We start from the raw sequence: 17,899 nt of genomic DNA, 5'->3' as shown, positions 1-17,899 counted from the left end.
GAAGGATTTGACATAGAGCAAAACGGTTACACCAAGCACGATTTACAGTTTACATTTTGTTTCAGAGACACAATAACATAAAGAAATCGGCAAGCCGCTGAATTTACAGGTACTAATAAAAGAGGAGACCCCATTACGGAACAACTGAATGGTCACGGGTTATCAAGAAAAGACAGGGCAACCATTCGCAACAACGCCTTTGGCAGTGGGACAGTGTGCCAAGTAGCATCGGTCCAAAGTTTCTCCCGCCGACATCAACGAAATATTCTCATATCCCAAGCAAAAGTAGAGAAGAACTGCCATGAATGCCAACCCTGCGTCCAACCCTCCAGAAAGCACATAGTTGTAGCGCTACCACCAGTCTTTCTTATATCTGTAAAGCACGAAGCTAAAAATGAATCCCACGAGTAACCAACTTGTATAATTTACTGCCATTGCAGGTGGCATGATCCCTGTGGCTCCGATGAGAACATGCATATTGATTAGTCTGATCCATTCTTTCTTAGGGTATGCCTTGTGAAACAACCATACTATGACTGGAGCTATTGCTCCCACTAGGAAAAACCAGTTAGTTGTTGCATATTCACCAAGATTTCCGAAAATCCTTCTGGGTCCAATTAATCCCCATATAACTGAGGCTTCGTAGAAGACAGTATCCGAAGGACAAGTCCAAGGACTATTAGCAGGCAATAAGGCAGCGTCACAGATATTTGGAATGGAATGCATGAGCCACCATGTTGTGCCTAAGTACTGTTGGGTATTTTTTATGGGAAAATACCAAAAACCAAGATTCAAACACACAGAGGCAATGCTCTGTTTTACCTCCACAGGATCTTTTTGTGCACAGGGAAGCTTAAAAAAAATTTCACTGAGAAACAGAGTATTTCACCACCATAAAAACATTTCTATTAAAAAAAACTGATACAAACTTCATCCTCTTTTACTGAGAGGGATTTACCACTGTAAAATCCTTTTTACATTCACTGCTGTGAAAAACACCTTACTGCTGTAATAAAAATTTACATAAGTTTACTGCTGTAAAACAATTTCATTATACGCTCATGGATATTACAAAAACCTTCAGCACATAAAACATTACGGGCTCAGTTCTCATTTCACCTTGCGTTTTCACCGTTCCATTACAAAAAAAATCAAAACAAAACATTACAAAATATATCTTGTGCACTGCTGTGCATACATCCTCTGGTTCTTCACGCTGCTGCGAACACCAATGTTCTTTTCCTCCCGTGTGCAACAACACAACACGAGCACACTTCACTTGTTATATTTTTCATTACAAAATGGTCAACGCACTTAAAAAAAATACAACACGTTTTTATGAACATTAATACATGCCGTAAAAAAAAACATAACAATCTACCTACGCATATGACAATTCATTAATAAGAGGTATGGTCAACGAACTTAATTTTTACTCCACGCCATGTAGTTAATGCTGGTCGTATGCAGGTGTGCAGGTTTCACTGATGGACGGTGGAGAATGATGGAGCTGATCGGACGGCGGAGGTGAATATCGGAACGCATCATATGACTGAACATTAGCACCCGAGAAATCTGAAATGGTGACGTATGGGGACAGCCACGCGTCATCTCTAAATTTTCTCGGGCCCTTGTGTACGGAAGATACCTTTGCCGGAAAGTGGCCCGAGAACTCTCAGGCGGGTTTGGTGAACGATTTCTGGCAATGTTACAGCCGCGTTGAAATTACAAATTCAACACTCCCCTTTAATTTCAACTGCTGGGCATTCAGTCATACCCAGACACTTTCTCAAAAATTCAAAGCTTTTCTGATCCAGTGGCTTTGTCAAGATGTCTGCAACCTGTTCTTGAGTCCTGCAATGTTCTAGAACAATTTCTCCATTGTTCACCAATTCTCTGATGTAGTGAAACCTTGTATCAATGTGTTTCGTTCTCTTATGAAACACTGCATTCTTTGACAATGCAATAGCTGAGCTATTGTCACAAAAAATCACTGTCGCTTTTGCCTGCTCTTGGCCTAAGCTTCTCAACATTCTTCTCATCCACACTGCTTGACATGCTGCTACTGTAGCTGCCACATATTCAGCCTCTGCTGTAGACAATGCTACAATGGACTGCTTCTTAGAAGCCCATGAAATGGCTCCTGAACCCATATGAAATACATAACCGGAAGTGCTCTTCCGATCATCTACACTTCCAGCCCAATCACTGTCAGTGTATCCAACCAAATCTGAATGTTCTGAGACATTATATAAAATTCCAAACATTTTGGTACCTTTGACATACCTCAAAATTCTCTTTGCTGCCTGCCAATGTGCCTCCTTCAGCCTCTCCATGAACCTGGAAATTAAACTAACAGCATACATTAAATCAGGCCTAGTTGCTGTTAAATACATAAGGCTGCCCACAATGCTTTTGTACAGGCTAGGATCAAAATCCTTGCTGCTGTCCTCTCTGTTGAGTTTTAATCCCATCACTGTGGGAGTGATTGCTGCCTTGCATTCTTCCATCTTAAATCTGCCCAAAACTTGATTTACATATCTTGCTTGAGATATAAAAATTCCTTTTTCATTTTGATCTACTTCTATGCCTAAGAAGTATCTCAACAAACCCATGTCAGTCATTTCAAATTCATCCTTCATGACTGATTTAAAATTCTTAATGAGCTGATCATCATTACCTGTGAAAATCACATCATCAACATATAAGACAACAATCAAAATTTTACCATCCTTTTCCTTGATGTAGACTGTGGGTTCTCCTTCACATTTGTCAAATTCATTATCCAATAGATATGAATCTATCCTGCTGTACCATGCTCTTGGCGCTTGCTTCAGCCCATAAAGAGCTTTCTTCAATTTGCACACTTCGTGCTCTTTACCTTTCTTCTCATATCCGAGAGGCTGTTCCACATAGACCTCTTCCATTAACACTCCATTTAGGAATGCTGATTTCACATCCATTTGGTAGACTTTCCATTTGTTTTGTGCTGCTATGGACAACACTGCTCTCACGGTTTCCATTCTTGCAACCGGGGCGAAAGTCTCCTCATAATCTCTTCCATACTGCTGCTTGTACCCTTTGACAACCAGCCTTGCCTTATGCCTTTCTATCTTGCCTTCAGCGTTACTTTTGGTCTTATAGACCCATTTCACTCCAATAACTTCTTTGCCTTTTGGTAGCTCAACCAAATCCCATGTTTTGTTTCTCTCTATGGCATTGATCTCCTCATCCATAGCTTCTATCCATTTCTTATCTTTAATTGCATCTTCGAAATGAATAGGATCATCAACATGACAATACAAGGCAAATAAGGAATTCATTCCTTCATCATAAATGTCACTTAGATTTCTAAATTTCTTACCTCTTTCACTTGGTGTGCAAGTGCTTGAAGATGCACTTGAATTTCCTCCTTGTGGTGTGCTTGGAGAAGAACTCTCATTGATCCTCAATGGTGTCCCTTGTTGTCCTTGTGTTGGCGCTGCTGTTTGGGGATGCATTTCAGCCACCTCCTCATCATCTTCATCATGAGACAAACTGTTTTTAACATTCACTGTTTTCTCTATGCTTCCATCCCAAGCTTCCTCTTCAATGAATTGAACATCGTTGCTGACGAAAAACTTCTTGGTAGATGGGATATACAACCTGTAGGCTTTGGATTCCTCACTGTATCCAATGAAAAGACATTTCTCCCCTTTGCTGTCCAACTTCCTCCTTAGCTGATCCGGAATGTGTGCATAGGCCACACACCCAAAAACTCTCATGTGGGTGACTCCTTGCTTTCTCCCACTCCATGCCTCTTCTGGCACTTTGTTCAAGACTGCTTTTGTAGGACACCTGTTCAATATATAAACTGCACAATGTACAGCTTCAACCCAATACTCATTTGGCAAATGCTTTGCCTTCAACATGCTCCTTGCCATCTCCATGATGGTTCTGTTTTTCCTTTCAGCAACTCCATTTTGCTGCGGAGTGTACCGAGTTGTGAACTGTTTGTGAATTCCATTTTCTCTACAAAATCTTAGGAATTCCTTGGAGATATACTCACCTCCTCTATCAGTTCTCAAAACTTTAATGTACAGCCCGCTTTGGTTTTCCACAAATGCCTTGAAGTTTTGGAATTTCTCAAACACTTCACTTTTGTTCTTAAGGAAATATATCCAAGTCTTTCTTGTAAAGTCATCAATGAATGTTAAGAAATATTGGCTGCCTACTAATGATGAAGCTTGCATTGGTCCACATAAATCTGAGTGGATGATCTCTAAGGGTGCCTTTGCCCTTATGCTCTTCCCTGATGGAAAGCTTTCTCTATGTTGTTTTCCCAAAATGCAGCCTTCACATAGGCTGTCTGGTTTCTCTATCAATGGTAATCCCTTTACCATTCCTTTTCTGCTCAATAAGTTTAGACCTCCAAAATTTAGATGCCCGAATCTCAAGTGCCATAACCAGTTCTCATCCTTTGGCATGCTTTGGAAGGCCTCTTGGGTGACTGCTGCCATTTCCCTTTTGTTCTTCATGTCTGCCCTGATCCGGAGAGGGAACATCCCGTTCCTTGTCATCTTCACTTCAGCAATGCATCTTTTGCTGGGTGGTATATCCATGATGGTGCATACATCATTTTTAAAGAAAACATTGTACCCCTTATGGACAAGCTGTCCAATACTCAAGAGATTACATCTCATTCCGGGGACATAGTATACATCTGCTATGGTTTTCCTTTCTCCTTGCTTTGAAAATATTTTTACTTCTCCTTTTCCCATAACAGACACTTTACTATCAGTTCCTAGTGTGACTTCTGATTTCACATTTTTATCTAGGGCAGAAAAGAAGGCTATGTTTCCGGTCATATGGTTGCTGCAACCTGAGTCTAAAAACCATATGTCCTCACTATGTGTTTCAGCCATGTTACAAGCTAACAAGACATTTTCTTGACTGTTGTTTTCTCTTGTAACATTTGCATTTTGTCTGCTGTTCATATCATGCTGTTTCTTTCTACAATCACTAGCATAATGTCCATACTTTTTGCAATAATAGCATTGAACATTAGATTTATCATACCTTTGTCCTTGAGCCTGATACTGATCTCTTTGTTGGCTGCTGCCTTGACCTTGGTTCTGATTTGGATTGCTGCCTCTTCCTTGTGCATTTGATGGGCTGTTCCTTCCACCTCTGTTCTGGCTTCTGCCTCTTCCTCTTCGGTTTCCTCTTCCTTGACCTCTTCCTCTTCCAAAGGACATTTGGGTCTTGAAGGCTTGCTCAAGAGATGAGTTTTCATTCCTACTCAACCTCTGCTCATGTGTTATCAGTGATGCATGTAGCTCATCAACTGAATAGTTTGAGAGATCCTTTGTCTCTTCAATGGTGGTGACTATGGCATCGAACCTTGAGGGTAAGACCCTCAATATTTTCTCCACAATCCTTCTATCTTCAATGGTTTCTCCATGAGTTCTCATTTGTGTGATTACACCAATCACATGAGTGAAGAATGAGTCAATGTTATCTGACTCCTTCATGTTCAAGTTCTCAAAATCCTTTCTCAGCAATTGTAGTTTTGTTGTCTTCACTCTCTCCATGCCTTGATAGGCTGTCTTAAGGGTTTCCCATGCTTCATTTGCTGTCTTAGCTGCTGCTAACCTTGGAAATATACTCTGGTCTACTGCTAGATACAACAACACACGGGCTTTTGAATCCTTCTTCCTATTGCTCTTCAGCAGATCCTTCTCTCCCTGAGTTAATGCATTGAACTCAGTTTCATCTGCTGGTTCTTCAAAACCATCTTCAACTATTTCCCATAAGTCTTGGGAAGCAAGCAAGGCTTTCATAGTTATTGACCAGTAGTCATAGTTCTTCCCATTAAACTGTGGGAGCTGGGTATTAAACATACCCATACCAGTGCTTGTGCTAGCCATTCCTTGACTGTGTATTTAAAACAACTGACTGCTTCTTCAGCAACACAAAAAAAACTTTGTGAAATACCTGAGTATTTTCCTGACTGAGCCTTCACTCTGCTTGAGAAGTTTTACTGCTGCAACAAGCTCCTCCCTTCAGCTTCTTTGTCACCTTCAAAGAGCCTAAGCCTGCTCTGATACCACTGTTGGGTATTTTTGATGGGAAAATACCAAAAACCAAGATTCAAACACACAGAGGCAATGCTCTGTTTTACCTCCACAGGATCTTTTTGTGCACAGGGAAGCTTAAAAAAAATTTCACTGAGAAACAGAGTATTTCACCACCATAAAAACATTTCTATTAAAAAAAACTGATACAAACTTCATCCTCTTTTACTGAGAGAGATTTACCACTGTAAAATCCTTTTTACATTCACTGCTGTGAAAAACACCTTACTGCTGTAATAAAAATTTACATAAGTTTACTGTAAAACAATTTCATTATACGCTCATGGATATTACAAAAACCTTCAGCACATAAAACATTACGGGCTCAGTTCTCATTTCACCTTGCGTTTTCACCGTTCCATTACAAAAAAAAATCAAAACAAAACATTACAGAATATATCTTGTGCACCGTTGTGCATACATCCTCTGGTTCTTCACGCTGCTGCGAACACCAATGTTCTTTTCCTCCCGTGTGCAACAACATAACACGAGCACACTTCACTTGTTATATTTTTCATTACAAAATGGTCAACGCACTTAAAAAAAATACTACACGTTTTTATGAACATTAATACATGCCGTAAAAAAAAAACATAACAATCTACCTACGCATATGACAATTCATTAATAAGAGGTATGGTCAACGAACTTAATTTTTACTCCACGCCATGTAGTTAATGTTGGTCGTATGCAGGTGTGCAGGTTTCACTGATGGACGGTGGAGAATGATGGAGCTGATCGGACGGCGGAGGTGAATATCGGAACGCATCATATGACTGAACATTAACACCCGAGAAATCTGAAATGGTGACGTATGGGGACAGCCACGCGTCATCTCTAAATGTTCTCGGGCCCTTGTGTACGGAAGATACCTTTGCCGAAAAGTGGCCCGAGAACTCTCAGCGGGTTTGGTGAACGATTTCTGGCAATGTTACAGCCGCGTTGAAATTACAAATTCAACAAGTACACAATCCCTGAAATCACTGTTCCCAAAATCTGCCACAACGATTTTATGAACCAGTCAGTTACAGTACAATGGAAACTCAGGATTTATTTGGGGAAGAAAGCAATGACTAGGGGGGATTTCTCATGCTCAGTACCTGTGCATAGAACATTGCTCGAGGCGGGATTTTCATATAATGACCTAGCTTCAAATCGGCCATGAATGACAGGGCTTGGACCATGCTTATATATCCATACACCTTGAAGCAAATGTTTGCAACTGGTCTGCCTGGATAAGTATAACCCATCATGTACTCCGTGATGATATTTAGACCCGGCGTCTACAATACCAATTCAAGATGGATGATAGTACTGCACATTATTTTTCTTGGGGGAACAAAAAGCTGTTGGAATATTAATTCCAACTGCTGTGCAGCAGCTGCAGCTACTTTATTCATTTGTCGTGATCCGACGCCCCACATTTTTTTCCGATCTTTTATGTCACCGCCATTACCATCTTTTCACTCTTTAATTATTTTTGTGTTTCCAGAAGAAAGAAGATCAGATCCAGCGCCACACCGTTACTTTTCAGCAACCATATTAATGAGCAGAACGGCTGAAACAGAAAAAGAACCATTCTCGAGCCGTAACAACATTTATCAGTCATAGATTTCATCACCACCGACTCAAGAAATACAGCAAAAGATCAAATCTGTTAATCATGAGCAGTAGAAACTTTATCAGCAAGTTAAAGCGGTGATAACCCTTTCCCGCACTATAAAATGCAGACACAGCAATGTAGAAATAGATAGAGAGATAGAGAGCAAAGGGGAGCACACAGCAGTGTAGAACATAAGAGTTTTTTTTTGTATTGCACAACAGTGCTGAAATTTTCTGAGATAGTTGTTTTCTGGAACTGAAGCGTTCCTGTTGTAATCCCTCTGTCAAGAGGAAGATGCTCTTAAGCGTAATCTTTTGTGAAAATCCCTCTACGTGAGGAAGACTTAGTTTTATGTGTTGGTTTATTTTCATAAATAGAAATTTCTTTCTGTGCGTTGCTGTTTCACCAAAATTTATTTTGTCAAAAAAAAAATTTCGTAAGTCGAAAAATACTTGACGTCAAAAATCCCCGTTGCTGCAACACCACGAACAGCAACTGAAAAAATTTACGTTGCTGCAACACCACGAACAGCGTTGCTGCAACACTACGAACAACAACTGAAAAAAACTGTGTTGCTGCAACACCGTTTCCAGAGAACGAATTTTTCTGTTTTTCTGAGTTAAAAACAAAGTATTTTTCTGCGTCAAAGACAAAGTATTATTTTGATCAGTTTTTGATCCTGAGGCAAAGTAGAGTATTATTTTATGCTCTGTTCTTGTGTTTTTGAATTATCAGAAAACAGAGTATTACTCTCTGTTCATATTTTTGTTGTTTCGGAATTTATCAGAAAATTTTGAACAGTGGAAACAGAGGATTTTTCCACTGTATTTTGTTTGGAATAACCAGAAATTCCCGACATGGTATCAGAGCTTGTCCAGGCTCTTTGAAGACATCAAAGAAGCTGAAAGAAGATTTGTTGCTGCAGCAAATTATCCAGCAGAGCGAAAACGCTGTCAAGGTATTTTTCAGATTAGTTTTTTGTGACGCTGCTGAAGACAATTAAGTGATTTTTTTTTACAGTCAAGTATTGCAAGAATGGCCAGCACCAGCGTGGGTATGTTTAATACCCAGCTCCCACAGTTCAATGGGAAAAATTATGACTACTGGGCAATAACCATGAAAGCCGTGTTTGCCTCACATGATTTATGGGAACTTGTTGAATATGGATTTGAAGAGCCAGCAAATGAAGAAGAGTTTATTGGATTAATTCAGGCAGAGAAAGAGCTGTTGAAGAGCAATAAGAAGAAGGACTCAAAAGCCCTTGTATTCTTATATCAAGCAGTGCATGAGAGTGTGTTTCCGAGGATAGCAACAGCCAATACATCCAGAGAAGCATGGCAAACTCTCAAGACAGCCTATCAAGGCATGGAGAAAGTGAAGACAGCAAAACTACAGTTGCTGAGGAAAGATTTTGAGAACCTGCGTATGAAAGAGTCAGACAATATTGACTCATTCTTCACTCAAGCAATTGGTTTGGTCACACAGATAAGGTCCCATGGAGATACTCTTGAAGAAAGGAGGATTGTGGAGAAACTATTGAGGTGCCTACCCTCAAAGTTTGATGTGATTGTCACCACCATAGAAGAGACAAAGGATCTCTCAAATTTTTCAGTTGATGAACTTCATGCATCACTGATAACTCATGAGCAGAGGTTGAGTAGAAATGAAAACTCATCTCTAGAGCAAGCCTTCAAGACCCAGATGTCATTTGGAAGAGGAAGAGGTCAAGGCAGAGGAAACAAGAGAGGAAGAGGAAGAACCCAATACAGAGGCGGAAGAAACAGTCCAGCAAACGTTCAAGGAAGAGGCAACAATCCAAATCAGAACCAAGGCCATGGCAGCTGTCAGCAAAGTGGACAACATCATGCTCAAGGACAAAGGTATGAAAAATCCAATGTCCAATGTTATTATTGTAAAAAATATGGGCACTATGCAAATGAATGTAAGAAAAAGCAGCATGATATGAGTAATAGATCTAGTGCAAATATCACTAGAGAAAATATCAGTCAAGATAATGTGTTGTTAGTTTGTAATATGGCTGAAACAAACAGTGAAGATATATGGTTTCTAGATTCTGGTTGCAGCAACCATATGACAGGAAACATAGCATTGTTTTCTGCTTTAGATCAGAGTGTGCAGTCACAAGTCACACTTGGGACTGATAGTAAAATTTCTGTTATGGGAAAAGGAGAAGTTAAAATATTTACAAAGAAAGGTGAAAAGAAAACCATAGCAGATGTCTATTATGTTCCTGGAATGAAGTGTAATCTCTTGAGTATTGGACAGCTTGTTCAGAAGGGTTACAATGTTTTCTTTGAGAATGATGTATGCACCATCATGGACAGATTACCCAGCAAACGTTGTATTGCTGAAGTGAAGATGACAAGGAACAGGATGTTCCCTCTCAGAATAAGGGTAGATCTGAAAAATAAAGAAGTAGTTGCAGCAGTGACACAAGAGGCTCTCCAAAGCGTACCAAAGGATGAAAATTGGTTGTGGCATTTGAGATTTGGACATCTCAACTTTGGAGGTCTTAATTTGTTGAGTAGAAAAGGAATGGTAAGAGGATTACCATTTATAGAAAAGCCAGACAGCCTTTGTGAAGGTTGTATATTGGGAAAACAACACAGAGAAAGTTTTCCAACTGGGAAAAGCATAAGGGCAAAAGCACCTTTAGAAATTGTCCACTCAGATTTATGTGGACCGATGCAAGCTCCATCACTTGCAGGCAGCCAATATTTTCTAACATTTATTGATGACTTTACCAGAAAGACTTGGGTTTATTTTCTGAAGAATAAGAGTGAAGTGTTTGAAAAATTTCAAAATTTCAAAGCACTTGTAGAAAATCAAAGTGGGCTGCGTATCAAGGTTTTGAGAACTGACAGGGGAGGTGAGTATATCTCCAAAGAATTTTTACGTTTTTGTAGAGAAAATGGAATTCATAAGCAATTTACAGCAAGGTACACCCTGCAGCAAAATGGAGTTGCTGAAAGGAAAAACAGAACAATCATGGATATGGCGAGGAGCATGTTGAAGGCAAAGCATTTGCCAAATGATTATTGGGCTGAAGCTGTACACTGTGCAGTATATATTTTGAATAGATGTCCTACAAAAGTAGTGATGAACAAAGTGCCAGAAGAAGCATGGAGTAGGAGAAAGCAAGGAGTCACCCACATGAAAGTTTTTGGTTGTGTGGCTTATGCACACATTCCAGATCAGCTAAGGAAGAAATTGGACAGCAAAGGGGAGAAATGTATTTTCATTGGATACAGTGAAGAATCCAAAGCTTACAGGTTATATATCCCATCCACCAAGAAGTTTTTTGTGAGCAGAGATGTTCAATTTATTGAAGAGGAAGCTTGGGATGGAAGCATAGAGAAAACAGTTAATGTTAAAAACTGTTTGTCTCATGATGATGATGATGAGGAGTTGGCTGAAACACATCCCCAAACAACAGCGCCAACAACAGAACAACAAAAGACACCCTTGAGGAGAAATGTGAGTGCTTCTCCAAGCACACCACAAGGAGGAAATTCAAGTGCATCTACAAGCACTTGCACACCGAATGAAAGAGGTAAGAAATTCATAAATTTAAGTGATATTTATGATGAAGGAATGAATTCCCTGTTTGCCTTGTATTGTCATGTTGATGACCCTGTTCATTTTGAAGATGCAATTAAAGATAAGAAATGGATAGAAGCTATGGATGAGGAGATGAATGCCATAGAAAGAAATAAGACTTGGGATTTAGTTGATCTACCTAAAGGTAAAGAAGTCATTGGAGTTAAATGGGTCTACAAGACCAAGAGTAATGCTGAAGGCAAGATAGAAAGGCATAAGGCAAGACTTGTTGTCAAGGGATACAAGCAGCAATATGGGAGAGATTATGAGGAGACTTTCGCACCGGTTGCAAGAATGGAAACAGTAAGAGCAGTGCTGTCTATAGTAGCACAAACAAATGGAAAGTTTACCAAATGGACGTGAAGTCAGCATTCTTGAATGGAGTATTAATGGAAGAGGTTTACATCGAGCAACCTCTAGGCTATGAGAAGAAAGGCCAAGAACACAAAGTCTACAGATTGAAGAAATATCTTTATGGGCTGAAACAAGCACCAAGAGCGTGGTACAGTAGAATAGATTCCTATCTACTGGAGAACGGATTTGAGAAGTGTGAGGGAGAACCCACAGTTTACATCAAAGAAAAGGACTGTAAAATTTTATTTGTTGTGTTATATGTTGATGATGTGATTTTTACAGGCAATGATGACTACCTCATTGAAAATTTCAAATCAGTCATGAAAGAAGAATTTGAGATGACTGACATGGGTTTGCTGAGATACTTCTTAGGAATAGAAGTAGATCAAAATAAAAATGGAATTTTTATTTCATAGGTAAAATATGTAAATGAAGTGTTGAGCAGATTTAACATGCAGGACAACAAGGCAGTAATCACTCCCATAGTGATGGGATTAAAACTCAGCAAAGAGGACAGCAGCAAAGATTTTGACCCTAGTGTGTACAAGAGCATAGTTGGCAGCCTCATGTATTTGACTGCAACTAGGCCAGACATAATGTACGCTGTTAGTTTAATTTCCAGATTCATGGAGAAGCCAAAAGAAACACATTGGCAGGCAGCAAAGAGAATTCTGAGGTATGTTAGAGGTACAAAAAGGTATGGCATATTTTATACTGTTTCAGAATGTTCAGATTTAGTTGGATACACAGATAGTGATTGGGCTGGAAGTGTAGATGACCGGAAAAGCACATCTGGTTACATTTTTCACATAGGTTCAGGAGCCATTTCATGGGCTTCCAAGAAACAGCCAATTGTGGCATTGTCTACAGCAGAAGCAGAGTATGTGGCAGCTACAGCAGCAGCATGTCAAGCGGTTTGGATGAGGAGAATGTTGAGAAGTCTATGCCAGGAGCAGGCAACAACAACAGTTATTTTTTGTGACAATAGCTCAGCTATTGCATTATCCAAGAACTCTGTATTCCACAAGAGAACAAAACACATAGACACAAAGTTTCACTACATCAGAGAATTGGTGAACAATGGAGAAATCATTTTACAACATTGCAGGACTCAGGAACAGGTTGCAGATATTCTGACAAAGCCATTGGATCAGAAAAGTTTTGAGTTTTTAAGGAAACTTCTGGGTATGACTGATAACCCAGCAGTTGAAATTAAAAGGGGAGTGTTGGAATATTAATTCCAACTGCTGTGCAGCAGCTGCAGCTACTTTATTCATTTGTCGTGATCCGGCGCCCCACATTTTTTCCCGATCTTTTATGTCACCGCCATTACCATCTTTTCACTCTTTAATTATTTTTGTGTTTCCAGAAGGAAGAAGATCAGATCCAGCGCCACACCGTTACTTTTCAGCAACCATATTAATGAGCAGAACGGCTGAAACAGAAAAAGAACCATTCTCGAGCCGTAACAGCATTTATCAGCCATAGATTTCATCACCACCGACTCAAGAAATACAGCAAAAGATCAAATCTGTTAATCATGAGCAACAGAAACTTTATCAGCAAGTTAAAGCGGTGAAGACCCTTTCCCGCACTATAAAATGCAGACACAGCAGTGTAGAAATAGATAGAGAGATAGAGAGCAAAGGGGAGCACACAACAGTGTAGAACAGAAGAGTTTTTTTTTGTATTGCACAGCAGTGCTGAAATTTTCTGAGATAGTTGTTTTCTGGAACTGAAGCGTTCCTGTTGTAATCCCTCTGTCAAGAGGAAGATGCTCTTAAGCATAATCTTTTGTGAAGATCCCTCTACGTGAGGAAGACTTAGTTTTATGTGTTGGTTTATTTTCATAAATAGAGATTTCTTTCTGTGCGTTGCTGTTTCACCAAAATTTATTTTGTTAAAAAAAAAATTTCGTAAGTCAAAAAATACTTGACGTCAAAAATCCCCGTTGCTGCAACACCACGAACAGCAACTGAAAAAATTTACGTTGCTGCAACACCACGAACAGCGTTGCTGCAACACTACGAACAGCGACTGAAAAACTGTGTTGCTGCAACACCGTTTCCAGAGAACGAATTTTTTTGTTTTTCTGAGTTAAAAACAGAGTATTTTTCTGCGTCAAAGACAAAGTATTATTTTGATCATTTTTTGATCTTGAGGCAAAGTAGAGTATTATTTTATGCTCTGTTCTTGTGTTTTTGAATTATCATAAAACAGAGTATTACTCTCTGTTCATATTTTTGTTGTTTCGGAATTTATCAGAAAATTTTGAACAGTGGAAACAGAGGATTTTTCCACTGTATTTTGTTTGGAATAACCAGAAATTCCCGACAAAAGCCAATTTGCACGAATTACCCATATAGACTTACCTGATTAGTAGTTGCAGTAATGACACCAATGGGCAGTGTGAAGAACATTGCAATGCCACATGCGAGTATTACTCCCCACCATGGCAATTGAAGCTGATCGATATAATACTCGCATGAAAAGACCGTCAAAGCTATAGTATCGACTAGAATGCCACTGCACCACAATTCCAGCACTTGCTTGTACTTTCTCATTAGTCGGGTGTGCACATCCACTTTCTGATCCCTAAAAGCAGACAAGCTAAGATGCCAAATATCCCTGCAACAAATCATAACCCATTATTGTCATTCTGAATGTTTTGGCATCCATGGAATTCAGGGACCGATAACATACCTTCCATGAAACAGGAGTACATGAACCACTGTGGCGGTTAACGTAGCGAACCCAACGCCATAGGTCAAAACAAAGAATGTGCTAAGGTGTACAGGTCCATACTGCTCATAACCTTTCAGGTCGAGATGCATGTTTGAATTAATAATCAAGGAGATGTTGTACTTCTGGCCACTGGAAGTGAACAGGTATTTAGAAAAGATTGGAAACATTTTTGCATTATACAAGTTGAGCCAATATGCTAATGGCGTTATCACATACATTACGAGCACAAATCCAATGCCCACGTTGGCTACTGCGAACCAAGGTGTAGCCAGAGGACTTCCCAGGTAAGAAGAAATGGTGGACCAGTCGATTGCTATGACACCGATGCCAAGACCAGACATTCCTGAACCTAATTGTTGTGCAAGCACAGACTTGGGAAAGGTCCAGCACAACCACGACAGGGATGTTACCATGGGAAACAGATAGCCAGGGATTACATAATAGGCAAAACTACATATAAGGGCAATGATGAAAAACTGGTTTCGTGTAAGGCGTCCTCTGGGCCTTTCCTCCTCCTCATGAAGAGCTCTGCAATCAAAAGAATTAAAATAGAATAACCCTTTCCTTCGGTTTATGAATACCTATATCTTCGAAAAATGACACAAATTGATCCAGTAGCTGAAAATGCGCATATAAAGAAGTGCATATTTTCATCTAATAATGATATGAGAATGCATGCCTGAACAAAGAAACCTGCACAAGGTTTGCAGGCCACCACATAGCAGCAGGCTCCACTAGATATTTCCTAAAAACCCCTGGCCATCCAAACCCCAACATCTGCATATCCAAAACAATAAGAAATATCTCAGACAACCAACCTAAGGGAATTTAATTATTCTCCAAAGAAAATTGAGCAAAAATGGTCAAAACTGGACCTGCGTTGTTATGACCACCAGAAAAGAAACGAAAAAACTCATCTCCCTCTTGTAGAAAAGTTTGACAATACTGACAATGTGAATGGCATATACACCTCCTGCCCCTGCATTAGCAAAGATTGTGATGAGAACATGCTCCTTCGTACTGAAGGGGTCCGGATTCAGCGAGAACCTTTTTCTCCGTGCAAAGAACCTTTTCCTGCTTACTGTTGTTGCCAATAGCCGACCAAGAGGAAGTACTGCAATCTGAGCGGCAACTGCACTGATGGAGAGGGCCTCTGTTCTGTACCAAAAGAACTGATTTAGAAACGATAGTAGAACGCATTGGATCGTCCGTTGTAGGTACAGTGAGAGCCACCTTCTCGATCGGGAACTGGTCATCGAAATCTTCGCAGTGGCTTTCACTTCTTCATTCGGTGATGATATCCGTTCCACGTCTCCATCATTTCTGCTGCTTGACGATGTATCTACAAGAACAACCATTACAAAGCTCAAATCAACTTTCCAGAACTAAAATGCAGAACCTCTTACACTAAATATCTACGATTGCTGTCATGTATATATCAAGTCCAAATGTTAAAGGGAATGATACGAGTTACTAGGAGTCTCACTATATTCAACTATTTCTATACTCATTTTTCTCTGGTTGTAGCAGCAATGCTCGACAGTTTGTTTGAAATGCAGAAGATGACAGTTCGTGGTGGCTGCGAGTATGTGAAGACAAAACCAGACGAAACATCTGGATGTCAAATACTGTGATTTATAGGAAGGAATACTTTTATAGGAAAGAATATTTAGAGAGTAACTTTTTATTCCTCGGTGAATAGATACCTTGAGGATTGCGATATTTAGAGAGGATAACTTTTTCTTCCTTGGTGAATCAATAAATTGGAGGATTTGTTTTCACGGCGATAACTCGGAGTATTTTTCACTGTAATAGGTGAATAATTTTGGAGGATTGTTTTTGGGAAAACCTACTATCAATCAGCGTTACGGTAGTTATTTATTTTAATATTGACGATACTTTATTTTTATTGCTAGGATTATAATAATTACTTATTAAAATTTTTAATAGTTTATATTTTTTCTTTAAATATATTTTTCAAAAAAATGTATTCTTAATATTCGTTGATGTTAAATCACTAATTTAATTGAAAATCTGGATCTACTAATATATTAGACATATTAATTACTTAATCCTACATAACTTTAGAAAAAAAAATATATATTAAAAAAAATTAAACTTACTAACTACCAGTCTGACTATTATTCTTTTCGCAGAATTTTATCTACTTTGAATCTAACAAACATCTATAATAAAACCATTTTATGATAAAATCTCCTTGGAGACTGGTGAGATGGAATCATATAAAACCTGGATACCTAGTTTTAAAATATAAAATTTATCAAATATTTGAAACAATATTGGGTGTATTATTTTTATTATAAAATTTCTTTTTTAAAATAAATAAAAAACAAAAAAACATTCCATATTTAGGTTGATAAACTTTCTTATGAATCGATAATCGTCAACACTTTTACTCTCCACTTGACATCTATGCACCGAGCTTCGGGGAGAGTTCGTGGAGTTTATGACACCATGCTCGGATCTCGAGATGAGGAAAAATTATCACACGACATGCTCCAACTCGTAAACATGTGCTACGCCGATTGAAAAGATCGTGAGGCCCAAGATTCATTCTGTATGCAATGTATCTGCATAGAATGAGGTCCAGTTTCATTGCATCTTTGGTCATCCCTCCCATTTCATGTATATCCTCAATGTCTCTTCCTCCTAGAATCTTTCAACCAGAGGAAGATGACGCATAAATCTTTAGAATAACGACTCCCGCCTCTCCATACAGATCTCAGGGGAAGGGAAAAAAATATATGTAAAGGAAAATATCAAAAAAGGTGTGTTTTAGTTGCTATCATATTTCAGGTATCTGGCTCCAGAATATTTCATGTATGGCAAGGTTAATGAGAAAACGGACGTGTATTCCTTTGGAGTAGTTCTTCTAGAGCTAACAACTAGAAGAAAACCAATCAATCTACTGTTCTTGCTTGTTTTGTATTTGATAATTTTGGATTCTCTTGGTTTCTTTGTCTTCGTTCAGAATCTTAATCTCTTGTAAATTTCAAAATTTAGGCAAGGCCATTAGTGGCAACTGGCTCTGTAAAAGAACTTCAAGATCCAATTTTGGAAGATGCTTATGACATGAGTGAGATGAAGAGAATGGTCATTGGTGCAACATGTTATCTAAGATAGGTAGCTCAGTTTTGACCTCGAATGAATAGAGAAATTACTCTTATTGTCTTTAGTTGCATATATATGTTTCAATTTCTGATCTTATGTCAAATTTAGTTGCTTGAAAATGTTTCCCTTCCCATGAGGAGTTAGTGCTAGAAATTTTTTTGCCCATAATGAACAATGGCAGATGAAATATTGAGTTGATATCCTTCTGACATAGAGTTAAGGGTGTTTAGATCTAGTATTTAAGGTTGTAATCTAAACATTTGTTCAGTAGCTCAATTTGTAAAATCATCACCCTTAAACAGGTTAGACCTTAATGCTGATGGTGGAT

The 17,899-nt window shown here is 39.0% G+C and overlaps 2 pseudogenes; both read right to left on the bottom strand.

The window, feature by feature from the left end:
• Nucleotides 1–162: 162 nt before the first annotated feature.
• Nucleotides 163–15,159, bottom strand: LOC149214607 (oligopeptide transporter 7-like; annotated as a pseudogene).
• Nucleotides 15,160–15,302: 143 nt separating this feature from the next.
• Nucleotides 15,303–15,797, bottom strand: LOC149214606 (oligopeptide transporter 7 pseudogene; annotated as a pseudogene).
• Between the last annotated feature and the right edge of the window lie 2,102 nt (nucleotides 15,798–17,899).

The sequence above is a fragment of the Pinus tabuliformis genome, chromosome 1_1 (assembly GCF_031772625.1).
Source record: "Pinus tabuliformis cultivar Carrire ecotype Pingquan chromosome 1_1, CPIR1, whole genome shotgun sequence".
Lineage (NCBI taxonomy): Eukaryota > Viridiplantae > Streptophyta > Pinopsida > Pinales > Pinaceae > Pinus > Pinus tabuliformis.
This window is presented reverse-complemented; position numbering and strand designations above follow the sequence as displayed.